The sequence below is a fragment of the Hypanus sabinus genome, chromosome 6 (assembly GCF_030144855.1).
Source record: "Hypanus sabinus isolate sHypSab1 chromosome 6, sHypSab1.hap1, whole genome shotgun sequence".
Lineage (NCBI taxonomy): Eukaryota > Metazoa > Chordata > Chondrichthyes > Myliobatiformes > Dasyatidae > Hypanus > Hypanus sabinus.
The window spans coordinates 74,208,409-74,228,403 of record NC_082711.1 but is presented as its reverse complement, the minus strand read 5'-3'; the positions used below and the strand labels follow the sequence as shown (position 1 = coordinate 74,228,403).

General features: G+C 41.1%; 2 long non-coding RNA genes across 3 annotated transcripts; both read right to left on the bottom strand.

The window, feature by feature from the left end:
• Window positions 1-572: 572 nt before the first annotated feature.
• On the bottom strand, window positions 573-11,580 carry LOC132395587 (uncharacterized). Of its 2 annotated transcripts, XR_009512679.1 has the most exons (4): window positions 7,666-11,580; window positions 5,444-5,500; window positions 4,175-4,325; window positions 573-3,689 (listed from the first exon to the last, which is right to left on the bottom strand). It is a non-coding gene; the product is annotated as an uncharacterized LOC132395587 (long non-coding RNA). The 2 variants fall into 2 exon arrangements; XR_009512678.1 differs by having other exon boundaries at window positions 5,444-11,580.
• Window positions 11,581-11,786: 206 nt separating this feature from the next.
• Window positions 11,787-19,507, bottom strand: LOC132395588 (uncharacterized). Its single transcript, XR_009512680.1, has 3 exons — window positions 19,361-19,507; window positions 18,340-18,422; window positions 11,787-14,302 (listed from the first exon to the last, which is right to left on the bottom strand). It is a non-coding gene; the product is annotated as an uncharacterized LOC132395588 (long non-coding RNA).
• Window positions 19,508-19,995: the final 488 nt, after the last annotated feature.

Genomic DNA, 19,995 nt, shown 5'->3' with positions numbered 1-19,995 from the left:
ACAATTTAAATGGTGAGTGAACTGGAATTATTTAAGGCCATAGGCCCCAACAACACCTGATTCCCTGTATTCATAGTTCATGCCCCATTACTCTAGGACAACAATTTTGTGAAGAATCACCCAAGTATTACTTATCAAAAATGGACAAATCCATTCTGTTCATTACATCACAGGCATGTAATGTACAGATGTAATAACTGAGGGGGCTCCATCATCAACACAATCACAACAGTCACAGACAAAAAAAATTGCTTAACTGTACTTCAATCATCACGCTCAGCATTCAAAACCCTCTACCATCAGTACACACCAGCTGCATTATGTACCGCAGCAAAATACACTACAGCAGTTTTACAAGGCTTCTCATAGCATCTCATAGCCAACTAGAATTTCACTTCCGAGACATACACCAATGTTACTTAAAATACACGGTAATTCCTTTCACATCACTGTAAACAGATTCTGAAATTCCATTACAGTACTGAATACTATTACCATAAGAACTGAGTAGAACAACACTGCTATAATTTATTCCACTAAAGAGTGTGAAGTCAACTTCAATATAGCTTCTTTATAACATTCAAACCATTTACGGCACAATGCAAGAAAACAGCTGCTGAAATGCAAAATTGTGAAAGGTGTTATGTTACTTCTGTTTAAACGTACCATGGGTTAACAGTAAAGAATCATATTGTGGAAGAATTAGAAAACTTTTATTTACAGTAATAAACAAACACATCTTAACCCAGCCATGTGCTGGAACATTCTGGTAATCCCACACATGAAAGGTGCTCTGTCCAATCATGTACTGGCACATCATTGCACGTGATATCACCACAAAAGGATTTAATTATAAGCACTTCTGAAACAGAAATTAATAAAACTAATTGATGGTTATCATTTTGCAGCCAATATTATCAACTGTTTGACTTTTTCTAATGAAGTAGCTTTAAAATTCTGGATTCTTTACCAGTACCATCAAAAATGCTATCTGCAATAATTTCCTTTGAATTCTGAGGAGTTTCTAGACCTGAAAAATTGCTCTATAGAAGCTTCCAGAACAGTTAAAAATTATTGTACCTTTTAAAGTATTGCAATACCTTGGTTAGAAAAACCGTTATTAACAATCCCTTGCATACATCTCCCCAACTTGCACCACCCTAGTAAGTGAACGCATCATAGTATCAAAAAGTTGGTAGCAAGGCCATGTAACAATGCTTCTACATGATTGGCAGAGCAGATGCTTATGTTATGAATGTTACCCAAATCAAATACCCTTTCTTCTCACAGCTGGGATTAAAAATATGCCAATAAATAGACGATAGTGCAACAACTTTTTTAAATATTCTGCATACAGAGTCATCACCTTTCAAAATTCTTTTTACTCATATGAAATTGGCAAAGTGACTAAGGAACGTGAATCAGTGAATTGAAAGATTAGTGACCAACAGATTAAGTAGGTTAATTTTATTGTGTTAAAGCTTTTATAGAAACATTTAAAAACTAAATTTCAAGTCAACTGCACAGTCATTTTGCACAAGATTGCTGTAAGTTGAAATGGTATGCCACCGTTAAGGCACACATTGAGAGCAACATGGGATGAGGATGAAATACCTGGAGATTGCTCATTACTGGACAAGTTGCATTATTCTGCAAAGAAAAATATGATACTTTGAATTTCTCTGTTCAATTCATGAATCTGCTGCTTTTGCACCTTCAAAGCTCACCAAACAGACAGACAATCTCTAGCATTCAATAGTACATAAGTAGCCTTTCCAAAACATCACCATCATTGATTACTGCCAATCAACTTCTGGTACTGAATGGTTAAAACTATTGTCATCCTGCAAAAAATTATCTTCTGACATATTTTAAAATATCAAATTTAAAAGCATTCTTATTACTTCTCCTTCCCTTTTCTTCTGAAGGAATGGTGTCATTATTTTTGTCAATTTTAATACGCCATCTTTCTTAATATTTCCTCACTATCTCAATATGATTTTATTGGGCACATAGTCCAGTGACCTTGTTATTTCCACCCTGTACATCCAACAATCTACAGGTGAAACTATTTGAACCAAGGCATTCAGATAATATTTTGTGTTCTAAATTGCTCCACTTTCAATATTGGTTCTTGTGTCTTTCAACAGAAACATCTTGCTTGAACTCATAACTAGTAACAGGAACAAAAATTGGATTAATCTTATATATTTTATATAAATTATAGTCTTATTTCATAGGAGAACAAGATGAACTATCAGCGAGTGGCTTGAGAAGTTCATTAAAGGTTGGGCGGGATGGTAGTGAAGCAGTCAGCAGTCATTGATCAGGGGTCAATTCCTACTGCTGTCTGTAAGGAGTTTGTACATTCTCCCTGTGACCATCTGGGTTTCCACCCATATTCCAAAGACAGTTATGAGGGGTGATTGATAAATTCGTGGCCTAAGGTAGACGGCGTCAATTTTAGAAAACCTAGCACATTTATTTTTCAACATAGTCCCCTCCTATATTTACACACTTAGTCCAGCAGTTGTGGAGCATACAGATCCCTCCTTTACAGAAATCGGTGCCTTGGACCTCCAGAAAGTGGTTCACAGCAGGGGTGATTGATAAGTTTGTGGCCTAAGTAGAAGGAGATGAGTTATACAGCTCTCGTTACATCCAGTTCAACTGAGTGATTATGCAGAAAGTTTGAAGTTAATAACTTATCTATCACCACTCGTAAGGTTAGCGTTCGTGAGCTGTGGGCATGCTATGTTGGTGCCGAAAGTATGGTGACATTTGCAAGCTGTCCCCAGCTCAATCCTCAGAATGTGCTGGTTGTTGACAAAAAAATTATGCGTTTCATTTATGTTTCAATATATATGTGAAAAATAAAGCTAACCTTCAACACGTTAATATACAATCCTCCCAATGTTTTAATAGTATTTTTTACTTACATGGTCTTAATGGCTTGATCTGTAATACATCTTAAAGGTTCAAAGGTCAAAGTTAATATCAGAGAAATGTATACAACATACATCCTGAAATGGTTTTTCTTCATAAACATCCACAAAAACAGACAAGTGCCCCAAATAATGAATGACAGTTAAACATGAGAACACCAAAGTCACCCCCCCAGCTCCCCACCGTGCGTAAGCGGCAGCGAGCAACAATCCCCTATCCCCTCACCAGCAAAAAACACATCAGTACCATCACTGAGCTCAAACGTGTGCTAAGCAATAGCAAAGACACAGACCAAAGTTACCCCAAAGGCCTCTCACTTCATCCAACATTTGATAAACCAAAGGTTCTCTCTCTCCCTGGCAAGGGAGAGGGAAATGTCCCTCATTTTCACAGCAAGCGGGAGACATAAAAAAAACCTTCTGGTTTACGATGTTAAAAAAGCCCATTTCATTGCTTTTTTTAAGCTCTGTGTCTAAAGATCACAAAGACCTCAGGTCTGCAGTCCCACAGTGAAAGATTTTCCAGCCTCCCCAATGACATACTAGTCTCCTGCCATGACACCAACCCTCAATTAGTCCACTTCCAGAGCCCTGAGGACTTAGGTTTCCGACATGATCAAGACTCTCAGGCCAAACCCTTGGCATGTCGAACAACAGCCAGTCGTGGAGCTCCGAGAACAGGTCCCATTTCCACGAAGAACCAAAGTCAGCGTGTAACTCCAGGTCAGGGTCTTCAGAAGAACACTGAAAGGGAAAAATAATGATGTTAAATGTAGAAATAGAGCTGTTTCCGAAGATGCAAGCAAAGGAGTCGCCATTAGGATTTCATAAAATGCACCAAGGAATTTCTGTTATGATGTTTCATTTATTTTTAAAAAGTCAAAAACTGGTTAATGGTAAAACCAATTCTACTAGATGCAACTATTTCTTAACACTTTTGGAATGTCACACAATGGTAAGCAATCTACTTTGATACCATGTTGACTTTTATTAAGTGATTGCTAAAGGCTGACTCTTCAAGAATTATGAATTCTTGAGAGAATAAAAGAGAAGATAAATACTGAAGATGTCGTGCAAAATTTTGATATATACACCATTCTAACAACTACTGACTCACTGCTTCATTTCCTTTTCCTAAACAAGTTACAAAGAAAGGTCAAATATAATTATCATCACTAACATTAATATTTTGTTATCTATTGCAATAATTATATTTCATTACTTCATACCCTGTGTACAAGCCATTCCCTCAAATAATCAGATCAGGCTTTCCAACTGATAAGCAGTAATGCACCAAGCAGATTCTGCAAATACATAGCTACCACGCTGCCTTAGAAGCTCGTAATGTTGAAAGATAAGCTCCTCATCTTCTCATGTTATCTGGAAAGAAAAACACAAAATACCGAATTGTAGTGCGACAACAGTGTGAAAAAAATATCAATATCAACAAGAATGGAAAATGCTCAATTTTTTTCTGTAGATCAAAGCAGAATTTGGGGGAAGAGCACATCTTTGAGCGCATCTATGCTTGAACACTATGCTCTTGAACCAGAAAGGTTAACTTCACTCAACTTCACTTGCTCCATCACTGAACTATTCCCACAGCATATGGACATACTTTCAAGGATTCTTCATCAGATGTTCTGGATATTTATTGCTTATTTATTATTATTATTATTATTATTATTATTTCATCCTTTTCTCTCTTTTTGCACAATTTGATGCTTTTTTTGCCCATTGTTTGTAGTCAATCCTGTTGAATGCGGTCTTTCATTGATTCTATCGTGTTTCTTGTATTTACTGTGATTGTCCGTTAAAAAAAGAATCACTGGGTTATATATGATGACAAGTATGGACTTTGATAATAGATTTACTTTGAACTTTCAAGAGAAACAGAATTAATGTTTAAGACTGATGCATGCCTTCAGAACAAAACCTTCCAATGAAAGGTCACCAAAATGAAAGAGTTGCTTATCTCCGATGTTGTCTAACATGCAAAGTGTTTCCATTACTCGTACTCCATGATATGTTTGCTTTTTGATAATAAATACCTAACTGGTTTTGCAATCCAATTTCTCAAATAGCAGGTGAATACAATTATAAATAATCACCATTACCAGTTTTCTGCTCTTCAATCCAATTTAACATATCAATCGGAATTCTCAATGACTAAAGGAGATTTTCATTTTTCCCACATTCAATGGTGAAATTCCAAAGGCAGAGTACATTGAATATTGGCAATGCTCCAACTTGTTATCCAATAAATTTGAGAGGGAAATGTAACCTAATTATAACCTGCTAACCCAGCAATTGTGAAATAACTGGATCATAATTAAGTTTATTATCACTGACTTACAGTATATGAAGTCAAATACTTAATATCTAACCCAGTTATAAAAAGATTGCATGATCTTTGATGTTTCTTTGAATTAAATAAAACAGATTTATAAACTAAAAACTGATGGGCAGGCAAAGACCAGATGGCCCATTAATCCTACCCTATATGAGCCAGTCAGAACAGAAGAGCAGACAGGGAATCACTGCAGTTGTATAATCTGCAAAAAAAAGTGAGAAAGAAGGAATAGTGAATATTCATTGCTATGCAATTATTATATACATTAATTTTTTAAAAAAACAAGTAATTCGGGAGAGACCTACTCTGTTGAGCAAGTCTGAATATAAGTAGATTACTGAAAAATGCTTTCTTACCTGACATGGATACACTCGGAATAAAACTCTCTGCAGTTAGTTATCTCAGCACATCAGCAGCAAGGCATTGATTGTAAAGGCGCCAGCATCATAAAGTTTTGGAATCTGCTGAGACCAGATTTAGGCCCATCTGATCTCCTGCTCCCTCGTTAGGCCTGCCACTGATTCGAAGTACTGTTCGTAATTTGTCCCACAAAACTTTGCTATTAGCAGCACATAATGCAGCCAATCACATAATTAGCTTCCATCTGTTCTAATCATCCATTTGAACTGGTTTCATCCTATCACTGTTTTGCGCTGGCAATATTGGAACCCAAGTGCAGAGGAAAGTCAGACTCCGATATAGAGACAGTGATGAAAGTTTATCCATAATAATTCCAAAAGAATATCGGTGGCTCAGCTGACCAACACCATGTGAAGTCACATTCTCAAAACTAGGACCCCGCGATTACCACTAATTGACATTCACTTAAATAATACAAGTAATACAGAATCCCCAAGCCTATCGAAATAAACTTAACAACCTTAACCAGAAAGTACCAGGAGAAAGCATTACAAAGAGTGAGTCATTCAAGAAAAAAAACATAAGGGACCCTAAACCATTAACGACTCATTTTAAATAATGATTAAACAATTCAGGTGCTCTAAAAACCTTGAAACCCAACACCCTCCAGCACCTTGCACAGGCCCGAAGACCTTTCTACAGTACCACTCCCTTCCTATGGCTGGCATCTGAAGGCCCAGGGAGAGCTCGCAACTCAAGATCTAGGGATGTCTTGAGAGACTTAAGGAACTCAAGAAAGAGACCTAGAAACAAAAGAGAATTGGGAATCTTGTTATAGACTTGGGTGTCCTCAAGATGGGGAGAACATTGAAAAAAAACATTGGAAACTTTGGAAAGACCTTGAAAGATCTTTGGAAACTTTGGAAGGTCCTTGAAAACCTTGAAACATCCTTGGAAACCTTGATTTGTCCTTGGAAACCTGGAGGGCCTTGATGATCTGAAGAACCTTGATGAGCTGGAAAACTTTGACAACCTGGGTAATCTTGAGAATCTTGAATGCTTAGGCTAGGATGCTGACACTGGGCACTTAGACCTGGAAAAATCATTGAGACCCCGAAAAAGTCTTGAAAACTTGGAACTCAAAAGCTGGGGAAGGATCCTGGATGAATCTTATTCATAGTGTTTTATTCTTCACTATTTGTCCAGAGGCAATTAGGATACAGAAAGCTGTAGTCTCAATTTTACAGATTGAGACAGCATAGACAGGCTCTTCTTATCACTGAGATATCTGGCTGTCTGCAGATCTGTTTCATTTGTTACATAGAAGTTCAATATTCTCAGTCTGTATCATGATTTTTATCAAGAGTTAAGTTTACAGTAGCTAACTTTTAGTAGGGTTACTTTACTTGTGTGGTTGTACACTCCAGCCAGGGATCAGCTTTTGGAGCAGGGCTCTTCAGGGCTGCCAATTCAAATTACTGCTTCAGGACACACTTGCACACTAGAATGTTTGCTACCATTAGTATCACTCATCAGAACGGACAGATGGGAATTATGTATTGTAAATGTTAGTCCATCCCACTGCTATTGCTGCCACTGAAGCTTATTTCAATTATTCCCTATAGTGTCCTTCCAAACATTGATTTGACATTAACAAAGTCATATCATTACTTGGAAGGAAAAGCATCAGCAAAGGTTAAGCTCTTCAAAAATTTATATTATTAGCTTGCATGTTGATTTGTTGAATCAAATGAACTTTTTTAATGAGCTTGCTTGAAACACTCAATTGTTATGCAGACCTGGGTCAAAGGACCCTGAAGCTTGGAACTGAGCAGTTACAAATTGAAGAGCTCTAAAGGAGACCAGGGAAACTCAGAATGTATACTAGAGACACTTGGAATGAAAACTTGACAAGCTCAGAATACAGACTAGAGATGCTCAGAACATAAACTTGAGAAACTCAGAATGTGGACTTGAGAACAGATGGTATTCTCACTTAATTCTCACCTAATGTCAGAACAGCACTGTTAAACCTCCACTGGGACCATTACTTGGTGGAGTCCTTCTGTTATGGTGTGTGCTGGCAACAATGGAACCCAAGTGAGGAGAAAAGAGAAAGTTTAATGTAGAGATGGTGATGAGAGTTTATTCATAATAATTCCATAAGAACTTGGACAAACTAGAAACCCACTATTTGCGCTAATCAGGCGTCCGCTTAAATAAGCTTACAGAGAACATTGCATAAACCAAAAAGTGTCCAGTGAATGGCAGATCTGTGGGCAAAAATGCCTTGTTGATGAGAGAGGTCGAGAAGAATGGCCAGACTAATCCAAGCTAACAGGAAAGCAACAGAAGCTCAAATAACCACACATTACAACAGCTGTGTGCAGAAGAGTATTTCTGAATGCACAACACGCCCATGTTGAAGTGGATGGGCTACAAAGCAGAAGACCACAAATACACTCAGTGGACATTTTGGTGGGTACATCCTCCACATAATGAAGTGGCCACTGAATATATTTGAAGGCTCTCAGGCAGCACATGGACATGGACCCTGGATCCACCATCCAGGTCTTCCTGACACTCGCAGGCTGGTTCTGGTTCAATGGTTCCATTTAATATCAGAGAACGTATACAATACACAACCTGAAATTCTTATTCTCCACAGACATCCTTGAAACAGTAGAAAAAACTCTAAAGAATGAATGATAGGAAAAAAACATAGGAAGCCCAAAGTCCCCTCCCCCTCACACACAAGCAGCATCAACCATCCCCTACCCCTCCCCGTCGTTATTCTAGCAGAAAACATCACAGCCCCACCACCCACCATGCAAGCAATAGAAAAGGCTCAAAGAGAGACCATGATCTACAGTCCATCAAAAACTACTGTTCATCCCAACAGCTCGACATCCCTCAAGCTCACTCTCTTTTTCCCTAATAAGGGAGAGAGAGATATCACTCCTTCCTCAGAGACAGGGAAGACAAACAATCACTGTTTTGAATTTACAGACTGTCTGTAGCACCACTTTTATTTCAAATTCCCCCAACTTACGAATCAGTAGCAAACTCTCCCTCACCATCGAGAGAGAGAGAGAGAGGGTGATCATCCGAGAATGGAAGTCTCTGACAGCCACATTCGCTGCCATGATGTTCTGGTTCTCTGTGACACTTCAATTCACAACACTAGTAAGAAATCGAGTCTACTCCATCGCGCCAGGTTGCACTCCGAATGCACCCATCTTCAGGCCACTCCTGGAGATATCAAAAAGGCAGCTGATCGGCAAGATCCAAGGAACGCTTCTGTCACCACATTGATGGCCGGCAGAGAACGCCCCTTATCCAACCTCATATTCAGAACTCTGTGCTCTCGGTCTGCCTCTCCAATATCAGGGGAACCAAGTAGACTAGGTAGTTGTTTCCAGAAAAGTTGCATTCAGTCGTCAATGGCCTCACTTCCCATACCAATCTGTCCATCCTCAACCTCAATGAGGTCAAATATAAGCTAGAAGATATTCATTTTCCATGGGCAGCCTGCAACTCATTGGCATGAATATGAACTTTACAATTTCAGGTAACCAATTCCAATCCCACCAGTCCATCTAGGGGGTCTCTCTTTCACTCCTCATGCAGCCTCCATTAACTAGATGTGTTACTCACCCCCATCCAGTTCCGTTTGCCCATCACTTCTCTCTTCTCTGTCCCAATTCTTATCTCCCAGCCACCATCTCTACATTTCCCCAAACCTGGCCTCATCTGCCTAATTTTCTCCCTTTTCTGTTTCCACCAATTACCTACATCCTCTGTCTCAAAACTCTCCCCTCCCCCATCAACCTGTCCTCAACTCTCCTCCTCCCTTAATCCTCTCCCTCACGTCTTCATTCTGGCTATCTTCACTCTCTCAATTCTGATGCAGGATCTCAGCACTTGGGTCTAACCTGCTGAGTTACTCCAGCTGTTTTTTTGTAATCAACAAAAGAATGTAAGAGTTACAAAATGCCAATCCGCAGGACCACGCTGAACGTGTCCTCCAGACACAGAGGGAACGAGAAATTAATCCAGACAAATGCAAAGTAATGCAATTTGGCTGGTCAAGTTCTGTTAGGACACATGAACTAAATGGCAGGGACTTAGGTGTGTGGATGTACAGTACAAAGAGACCTCGGGGTGCAGGCCTGGAAGTAATGACTCGGGTGGATAGGGTGAAAAAGGCTATGTTTGCCTGCATAGGCTGAAGAATATAATAGTTAAGATGTCATGTTGCAATTGTATATAATATTGGTTGGACCTCACTTACAGTTCTCATCAACACACTACAGGAATGATGTAGCATCAGTAGAGAGAGTACAGAAAATATTTACCCGGGTGCTACCTGGAATGGAGGGTTGGGGTTATGAGATGAAATTGTATGGACTGAATTTATTCTTGCTGAAGTGTAGAAAGCTGAAGGTGACCATTTTGAGGTTTACAAATTATGAACAGCATAGATTGGATAGACGGTATTTTTCCCAGGGCAGGGGAGTCTAGAGCTGGAAGGAAATATTTAAGGAGATAGAAGAAAAATTTAAAGGAGATATGAAAAGGAAGGTTTCCACCCCAGAGAAAATGGTGAATGTTTGGAATGAGTTGCCAGAGAAGGTGGAGTAGACAGATACAATTATAGCATTTAAAACATTTGGACAAGTACTTAGGTAAAAAATGAGTAGAGGGATATGGGCCCAATGCAGGCAAATTGGTTAAATGTAGAGAGACATAGTTGGCACAGATGAAGTGAACTGTACTAAGGGACAGATTCCTTACTATACATTTCCATGATTCTGTAATTTAACATAGTTACAAACATCGATGTACACAACATTTGACATTGGAAATTTCAATAAGGTGGTAGGAATGAAATTCAGGATTGGGAATAGAGTCAAAGAAGCTACAGTTTAGTTCTATTGAGCAGAAACTTAGACAAGAGAGAGCAATTAGAAAGGTAAAGCTTAGTGACTGTGTAGGGAAGTGTGAAGTGGCCAGTCAGTTTCTCTGATCATAATAACGGAAGCTATTGGCATTTATTGGAAGTAAGTGAGGTAGAGGGAGCTGTAGGGGCAGGTATGGCATTTGTTCCGCTTGCAAGGATAAGTACCAGGAGGGAGATCAGTGGGGAGGTACTAGTGGATAAGAGAGTCATATAGGGAGTGATCCCTATGGAAAGCAGTAACAGGGAGAGAGGGAAGTAAGTGCTTGTTTGTGGGATCCCATTAGAGATGGCAGAATTTCCAGAGAATTAGGTGCTGGATGCGGAGGCTGGTGAGGTGGAGAATTTGGGGGAAACAAGCTGAGAAATTGGAAATATGCTGCAGATAAAAACAAAAGAGGATGGAAGATATTTATCCTGTAACATTACAAGACACTCAGAATTGTTCGAAGTGCTTCAAAAACCACTTTTTTTCTGATAATTTACAGGTACCATTCAGCTGGCAAATTAGAACAACTTATAAGAAAGATAGAAAAGACTAAGCAGTCCAATTAGTTGTCCTAATAAGTGACAAACATTGGGCAGAGCACAGAGACATCCCTGGCTATATAAAAGAAAAATGCCCACTATCTCAACCTCTGAACAAACCAGTTTTGCATCCTCATCCTGAAATGGGTGGGAAATGTAATAGTACTAGGAGACTACCGCACGAAACAAAAAAGCTCAGAGCTCTTACACTTGTTCAAGTATTGTAATTCTGAAGTGCAAAAGAGACAAACTGATGCCAGAACGTTGAAGATTAACGTGTGGTGGAGGATATCAAACTGAGAAATTGCATATAATTTAACAATAAGCATAGTCACTTCTCCCCAATGTTAACAAGTAATGTAGAAAAGCTTAATTAAAGATTTTATAGTTTTATTTTGATTGAGTGCCTTATTGCATTCATCCACCAAGATAGAAATTAGATCAAACCTTGATACAATAGTATCACCAATGTTTGCATTCTGCTTCAGTATTCTGGATTGATCATACTTCTCACCAACAGGATTGGCTGCAGCAAGTATTGAAGCTTGGCATTCAGTGTGGCCAAGACCTGGAGCATCAGATTAGGAAGGCTGAGCTGCTTCATTGCCTCAAGGGAAACAAAACAAGTTCATTTTATTAATAACTGACCAACTCTTTGTTAAAAATATCTAGATCAGTATTTAAGATACAAATACAAAAGTTCAAAGTTATGAAGTTCATAAAGATTTACTATTTCAAATACATGTGAATTTTAAATGCTCATTACCTAGTAAATGTTTATTCCATGTAAACACCAAGACAAACTCATTTTCATTCTTTTACGTGATTTAATCTGCATTTTTTGCTGCAAGATATTGTTCAAAGTTTTTTAGCATGCCACTTTTCATTTATATTGGTAGAAGGATGTGGGAAGGGTTAGAAATCTTTTACTCACTTCAATAAATACAATTAACTTTGTTTATTTTAAAGTTTAAAAAATGCTTTAAAATAGTGATAAGGTGCAGTTAAGCTACCCACATAAAGAAACTGGCACCAAGGTCCCAATAAAGCAGCAATTTAAATAAAAGGTTCAAAAGAATGCAGACCTCAGGAAGCCCTGTAGCATTGGGCACAGCCTTCGCTGAAGCTGGTACATTTTTAGCTAAAATTAGCAAATTGCAGGCGTCAGACAGGGAAGAATGTCCACTATTCACACTCCTGCTTACTATCTGAAATCTGTTGGAAATGTGCTTTTATAGAGATCAGAGAATAGAATGCCACCATTGGGTATTTTCACATTGTATTTTTAATCGAAAGCAGCGTCCATTTCCAAAGATCCCCCACAGTACAGGGCATGCTCTTTTCTTGATCAGGCAGGAGGTACAGAAGCCCTAGGCCACCTAGTTCAAGAACAGTTAATACCCAACAACCATCAGCCTCCCTGAACTTAATTCATCACTACTCTGAACTGATTCTATTATCTAATGGACTCCCTTTCAAGGACTATTTACAACTCATATTCACAGTATTATTTTTGTTAACACCCACACTGATGACACCATTTCCCATCTCCCACCCTCTTCTTCTTTTTGGTCACTCCAGTCTGGTAGATTGCCTCCTCTGGACCTTTCATCTCTAATTGCTGAGTTAACTTTAACCGGTTTGACATCAACACTCCTCTCTCCTCTCCAAACCTTAGCCCTTCTGAACACACTGCCCTTCACACTCTCTGCCCCAATCCTATCTGCACCATTAAACCCGTAGAAAACGGAATGCTGTTATAGTGTGGCACACTGACCAGGTAGCAACACTCAGTCACCTCCTCTTACTTGGCCCTGGAAAAGGACCCTACTCAGACATTCAGGACATTGTCTCCGATACTATCACCAACCTCATTAGCAATGGAGATCTCCCTTCCACTGCTCGTTTCTATCTCCTATCCAAGATCCACAAACCTATCTGCCCGGGTATGTCCATGTTTCTGTCTGTTCCTGTCCCACTGAACTCATGTCCGTGTATTTTAACTTCATTTTATCCTCCTTTGTTCAGACCCATCCTGCAATCGCCTCAACAACTTCAAATTCCCTGACCCTAATCACCTCATTTTCACCATGGATGTCCAGTCTCTATATACTTCTATTCCCCCATCGACAAGGGGTTAAAGCTCTCCACTTCTTTCTTAACAACACACCCGACCACTTCCCCTTCACCACCACCCTCCTCTGCCTGATAGAACTGGTCCTCATCTTCAACAGTTTCTCTTTCTGCTCTTCCCATTTTCTCCAAACCCAAGATGCAGCCATGGGCACCTGTGTACACTGATCTATGCCTGTTTTTTTGTTGGCTGTGCAGAACAGTCGATGTTCAAGTCCTTCCCTACTAATGCTCAACTCTGTCAACACTATATTGACAACTGCCATGGTGCTGCTTCATGCATCCATGGTGAGCTGGTCAATTTCATCAACTTTGCCTCCAACTTCCACCCTGCCCTTAAATTCACTCAGTCCATTTCTGACAACTCTCTCCCCTTTCTCTATTTCTCTGTCTCTATCACTGGAGAAAAACTGTCTACCAATATATTTTATAAACTCACTAATTCCCATGGCTATCTTGACTATACCATTTCCCATCCTGTCTCCTATAAAAATGCCATTCCCTTTTCTTAGTCCCTTCATCTCTGCTGCATCAGTTTGCTTAATGAGGCTTTCCTTTTCAGAATATCAGAGATGTCCTCCTTCATCAAAGAAAGGGGTTTCTCTTCCTCCACCACTGATGCTGCCCTCACACGCAACTCCTTCATTTTCTGGACATCCACACTCACTCCATCTTCCCGCAGCTACCTTCCTCTTGTCCTCACCTACCACTCTATGAACCTCTGCGTCATTCTCTGCAACTTCCGCCATCTTGAATGGGACACTACCACAAGACTCACCTTTACCTCTCCCCCACTCTCCGCTTTCCATAGCGATCACTTCTTCCTTGATTCCCTTGTCCATTCATCACTCCCCACTAATTTTCCTCCTGGCACTTGTTCCTGCAAGCACCAAAATGCTACACCTGCCCATTCACCTCCTCCCTCACTTCCATACAGGGCCCCAACAGTCCTTCCAAGTGAGATAACACTTTACCTGTGAATCTGTCGGGGCTCTCTATTGTATCCAGTGTTCCCATGGGTTTCTGCAAATAAAACAATGTGAGGTGCTTTATATTTAATGAAACCCATAACATATTTTATTGAATTCCAAAACCTACACACGGAAGTGTGCTAAAATCCTTTATGTAATAACATCTTAACGTCAGTCCATCCTCTTACTTAAAGTGTTCATAAACACCATCTCAATGTCAGTGGTTGTGAATTATGTACATTTCTCCCAATTACTTTACCCTGCAAAGCCCCACACCCCAGAATTAATTAAAACCGGCATTGTCTAGAGCTTGAACGAGCCGCCCAGCTCAGGTCCTGTGTTCCTTAGCAGGTGGCTTCGGCTCACGGTCATATTGTGACACCAGGGGCATGGCAATGGAACACTCCAAATCCTGATGGACTGGTTGAAAGTGATCTACCAAAGTACATTCCAGGTTACCCCTCTTATCTGTGATAAAAGTCCTTTCTCCCCATTCCAACATGTAGAACGAGCCATTGTAAGGGGGCATAAGGAGACATTGAAGTGCATCATGGTGGACAAAAACAAATGAGGCAGAATGTAGGTCAGCAGGGATCTAAGAGAGCTGTTCACCATGACAGAAGGTAGGGATAGGTGAAAAGGAACTGAATTTACTAAGGAGGGTGGAACCAGGAGGTGGTGGTGTCAGGATATATATCACCTGGCAGCTGCCTGTATACTAACCCTTCCATGGACAACTACAAGTCCTCCTTTGAAGCTGTTCTGAGCCCCAGTAGGACCCATGGGACACAATCGTGCCAACATTCATCCATCATGGAAACCCTCAGAGCAGCCTTTAAGGAGTAGTGAAGCTGCTCGCATAGGCCATTGGACTGTGGGTGATTTGCCATGGTGTGATATTGCCTGACACCAAGGTTCTGGGCGATCACAGCCCTGAAGACTGCAATGAACTGAGGACTACAGTGAGAGGAATTATCAGATGGGGTGCCAAACCAAGCAACACGGGTGCTGATGTGCACCCGAGCCACATCTGTGGCCATTGTTGATGCTAGAGGGATGCCCTCTGACCACCTACTCCACCATGGTAAGAAGGTGTGTGAAACCACCGGGAGGGAGGGGGGGAGAACCAACAAGGTGCACATTGACAAAGTCAAGCTGTCGGTCATTGGCATCTCAAAAGATGCCAATGGCACCTGAACATGACGGTTACTTTTTCCCTGCGGCAGACTCCACAGGCTGAAGGCCAATCACACAGGTCCTTTCTGAGGCCGTGCCAGACAAACTTTAGTGCAACCAAGTTCTGTCAGGCCTTCCGACCCGAATGCAAAAGGCCATGTATGGTTGAAAACAATCCACCTCCAGTCTGTGAGCATGATGGGGCGAGGGCAACTGGTTGAGGCATCGCACAGGAGAGAAACCCCAGCTTCCCGGAATTAGTCAGCCAACTGCAGGTCTGCGACTGCTGTTTGGTAAACCTGGGCCTATGAGTCATTAGAGTTATCGGCTGCCATGCCAGCATAATCAGTGTGTAAGGGCTCAGTGGCTGGCGGTGACAGGCATTCAGCCACGGCATTATTTTTCCCCTTGATATGTGGAATATCAGCTGTAAACGCTGATATGTAGGCCAGGTGGTGTTGCTGCCGTGCAGACCAAGGGTCTGATATTTTGGCAATCATGTACATGAGGGATTTCTGGTCAACAAATGCTGTGAAACGGTGACCCTCTAGAAGAAAATGAAAATGGTGGACAGCCAGATAGAGAGCGAGATTCTCAAACGTGCTGTATTCCCATTCAAAGGGACTGGGCCACCGGCTGAGGAGGTGAGCAGCTGCCACGTGCCTCCGACCAGCTGTTCGTGCACAGTACCCGCAGCATAGTCAGAAGCATCAGTAGTAATGGCCATGGGTGCATTGGGGAGCAGATGAACCAGTTGGGCCGCATTAGAAAGAGCTCAATTGGTATCATCAAATGCCCTGGTCATGTCCGCTGACTAGTCAAGCACTGATTAGGGGTATTCCCTGCAGCAGCTCATGGAAATAGCGGTGATAGAAAGTTACCATATCTAAAAATCCTGTAGTTTTTTTGTAGTGCAAGGTGGTGGGAAATCCATAATAGCAGCTACTTTTGATGGGAGGGGTTTCACACCTTCAATCCGATAGCCAAGAAAGTCAATGGGTAACAGCCCAAACTGCCATTTAGCAGGGTTAATAATCAACTCGTGTTGACTTAAGTGTTCAAAGAGTGTGTGGACAGGAGATATGTGTTCAGATTTGGATGCACTGGTGACAAGTACATAATCCAGGTAAACAAAAAGAAAACCTAAGTCTTTTGATACAGAGTCCATCAGCCGTTGGAAAGTCTATGCCACATTTTTCAGTCCAAGCAGCATGCACAAACACTCAAAAAGGCCAAACAGGGTTTTCACAGCTGTTTTGGGAATGTCCTCTGAGTATACAGGCCCCTGATGGTAGCCCCTAACTAGATCGACTTTGGAAAAATTAACTTTACAGCTAAACATGCCAAAAGGTCTTGGATGTGTGGAACTGACTGACAACCAAAGGTAGCGAGAGGTGGCCTCATTGAGGCATTGGCAACCACCATCGGACACAAGGACCATATGGAGGGGCGAAGCACAGCGGCTAACTGACCTGCATGCAATTCCGAGTCGTCCACTTTGGCAAACACAGCCTGCACGACTGCCAGCTTTTTTCAGGGTCAAGTCTACCCCCACAGGCATAATCTGCTGGGCCAGTTTTGGGAATGTGGTGCGCGACTCCATGTTTTGTGACTGTAGTGGAAAACGTGAGCTTGGTGAAGTCTGGGAATTCATCCAGCAGTCAAGTAATTTCACAGGCAGTGGTGCATGCACCTGGCAGGGTTGTTGTGGGGAACTTACTGGGGGAGCAGGGAAGCAACCCAAAGTCCTTGACACCCACAAGTTGGCAGTTCTTATGATTGACTAACAGTCCTTGGATACACGGAAAATCTGCAACAAACAGAGGTCTAACCACTTTAGCCAGGACCAAGGCCCGTGAGTAACGTCATTCGCCAAAGTAGAGTTTCACCCATCATGTCCCAAGGTCTAGATCCTGCTGCCATTACATCGCTTTTCATCAGTGAGTGGAGCTGACTCCACAGCCACGTGAGCACCTGTGTCACACAGGAAACGTAAACCTGAAAGGGTGCCTGTGATGAACAATAGACAACCCCTAGCAGCTGAAACTCACTGTGTTCACAGACTTCTGATGTTCCAATGCACTGGGATTATCGTAGCTGCAAGGGGTCAGTATTTCCTAGCATTCATACCAAAGTGAACATGGTAAAAGCACAGGCCCGGCATTGTCTGTTTTGCAGCAGCAGGTGTACTTATACTGGGGGACTTGCTAACTGGGTTTATTGAAGTAGAGAAAGCTGGAGGAATCACCATCAGCCATTTTAGCAAGCTCCCAATAATCCTTCACGGGCACATTAGCAAGGGCTATGTGAACTTGATCAGGCATTTTCTGCACGAAGAGTTCCTTAAAAATAAAACAAGGATGGTGATTTCCCAGGAGCGACACCATGCAGTTCTCTAGCTCCGATAGCTTAGCATCACTGAGACGGGGTAAGGAGAGCAATTATTTGACACGCTCAGACTCTGATAGTCCAAGAGTCTATCAAAAGTGATTCTTCCGGGATCGGTATTTATCGTGTTCAGGTGGGTGCTCAAGCATACTCACCACTCACATAGCTGTGGAATTGCTGAGCATCTCCCCCGTGTCGTAGAATTTGGTGTCATCGGCAGTGATTTCTCACAGAGCAAACTAGACCTCAGCTTATACAAACCAAGAGACAGACTTTTGCTCCGAAACCTCTGGCAGTTTCATTCCACTGCACTGGCCGACATGCCCAATAACTCTGGAATCATCCTGGAGCACTGGGGTCACCAACGTAGTTTTCCACAAATAAAACAAAGTGAGGCATTTTATGTTCATTGAACTTCAAAGTCATGCTAAAAACCTTTTACGTAATAATGTTATCACCTCAGACCAGCCTCAAAGTGAAACCCCAAATCAATGTGAATTATGTACATTTTTCCCAATTACATACCCTACTCTCTTGACGCGACCTTCTCTACATTGGTGAGACCTAACGTAGATTGGAGGACTGCCTTGTGAGCCCCTCAGCTCCGTCTGCAAAAAAACGGAATTCCTTGGTGGCCAGTCATTTCAATTCTTATCCACACTCGCATTCCAACATGTCACTTTATGGCCACCTCTTCTGCCATGATGAGACCACTCTGAGGATGGAGCAGCAATACTTCATGTTTTGTCAGCCTTCAAAACCTGATGACATGAACATCGATTTCCTGTGATATTTCCCTTTCCCCACTCTGGCCTCTTATCTCTTTTCTCCTGACCTGTCAATCAACTGGCCCTGGTGCCCCTCCTCCTTCCTGTTCTCCCATGGTCCATATTCATCTCCTATCATATTCTGTCTTCTCCATCCCTTTGCCTTTTCCTCTGATTACCTCTCAGCTTCTTACTTCATCCCCATCCCCCATCCACCTGCCTTCACCTATCACCTTCCATCTTATCCCCCTTCTCCTTAACCTACATTCTTATTTTGGCATCTTCCCCTTTCATTTTCTGTCTTGATGAAGGGTCATGGCCGGAAACATCAACTGTTTTCTTCTTTTCATAGATGCTGCCTGACCTAGTGAGCTCCTCCGGCATTTTGTGTACCTTTTTCTGACTTTCCTGCATCTGCAGAATTGCTTGTGATTATTTTTATATGTACACATTATTGTCTTCTGGTTGTTTTTCAGTTTTTCTATTCTATTGTATTTCTTCTTTCTTGTAAATACCTGCAAGAAAATAAACCTAAAAACCTATACATACTTTGATAATAAATAAACTTTGAATTTTGAGAACTTTTATAGCAGTTAATTTTTCAGCATTGGCCTCTTAATCGTATTGCAATTTGATAAACCCTTAAGCCAACATGAAATACAATTCCTCTTATCAGGATCAACAAGTCCAAAATCAGTTTTGGCATGCAGCCAGATTCATTTGAGAGAAAACTACACAACATGAACAAGCCTTAAACACAAAATATGCAGACCACTTACATAAGTTCTTAGCAAAAATCACTGCTCAGTCCATTGCTTCTTACATTCTTGATAGCCTTTCACATTGTACAAATTCCTGGTTACAGCAAGCTCAGCTTCGCTGTCAATGTCCAAGCATTCTATAGTTCCATCCCACACCAGGAATCCTAACAGACCTTTTGCTTCTTAAAAAATATTTTACCAACTAGAACTTCTTAACTACCATTCTCCTTCACATGACTGAACTCATTCTTACATACCTTTGTCTACCCACTTCCTCAAAAACAAATAAAAAGTGTGGTCTTGGTTCCAAGTTACATCCATCTGTTGCAAGGTTTCCACCCAAGACGTCAACTTATCATCACCCCACTCTGCTGAGTTACTCCAGCGCACTGTTTGTGCTTCCCTTCCTTCTTCTCTGCAAATTCTGATCACAGAAGCTGTCTGTCCAAGTGTTCCTCATATATTCTGCTTTTACCTCAGAATATTACACTAGTAAGTTCACCGGTACATTCAAAACAATGTAAATCCAATATTCACTTCTAGAGATATTTTGCAGTTTTAAAAGGGAAATTTTCACTAAGCTACTGTAAAAATTTACTGTTTATGGTAAAAAGGGTTTGATCTTTCACTTCAAATAAATTAAGCAAAATGAT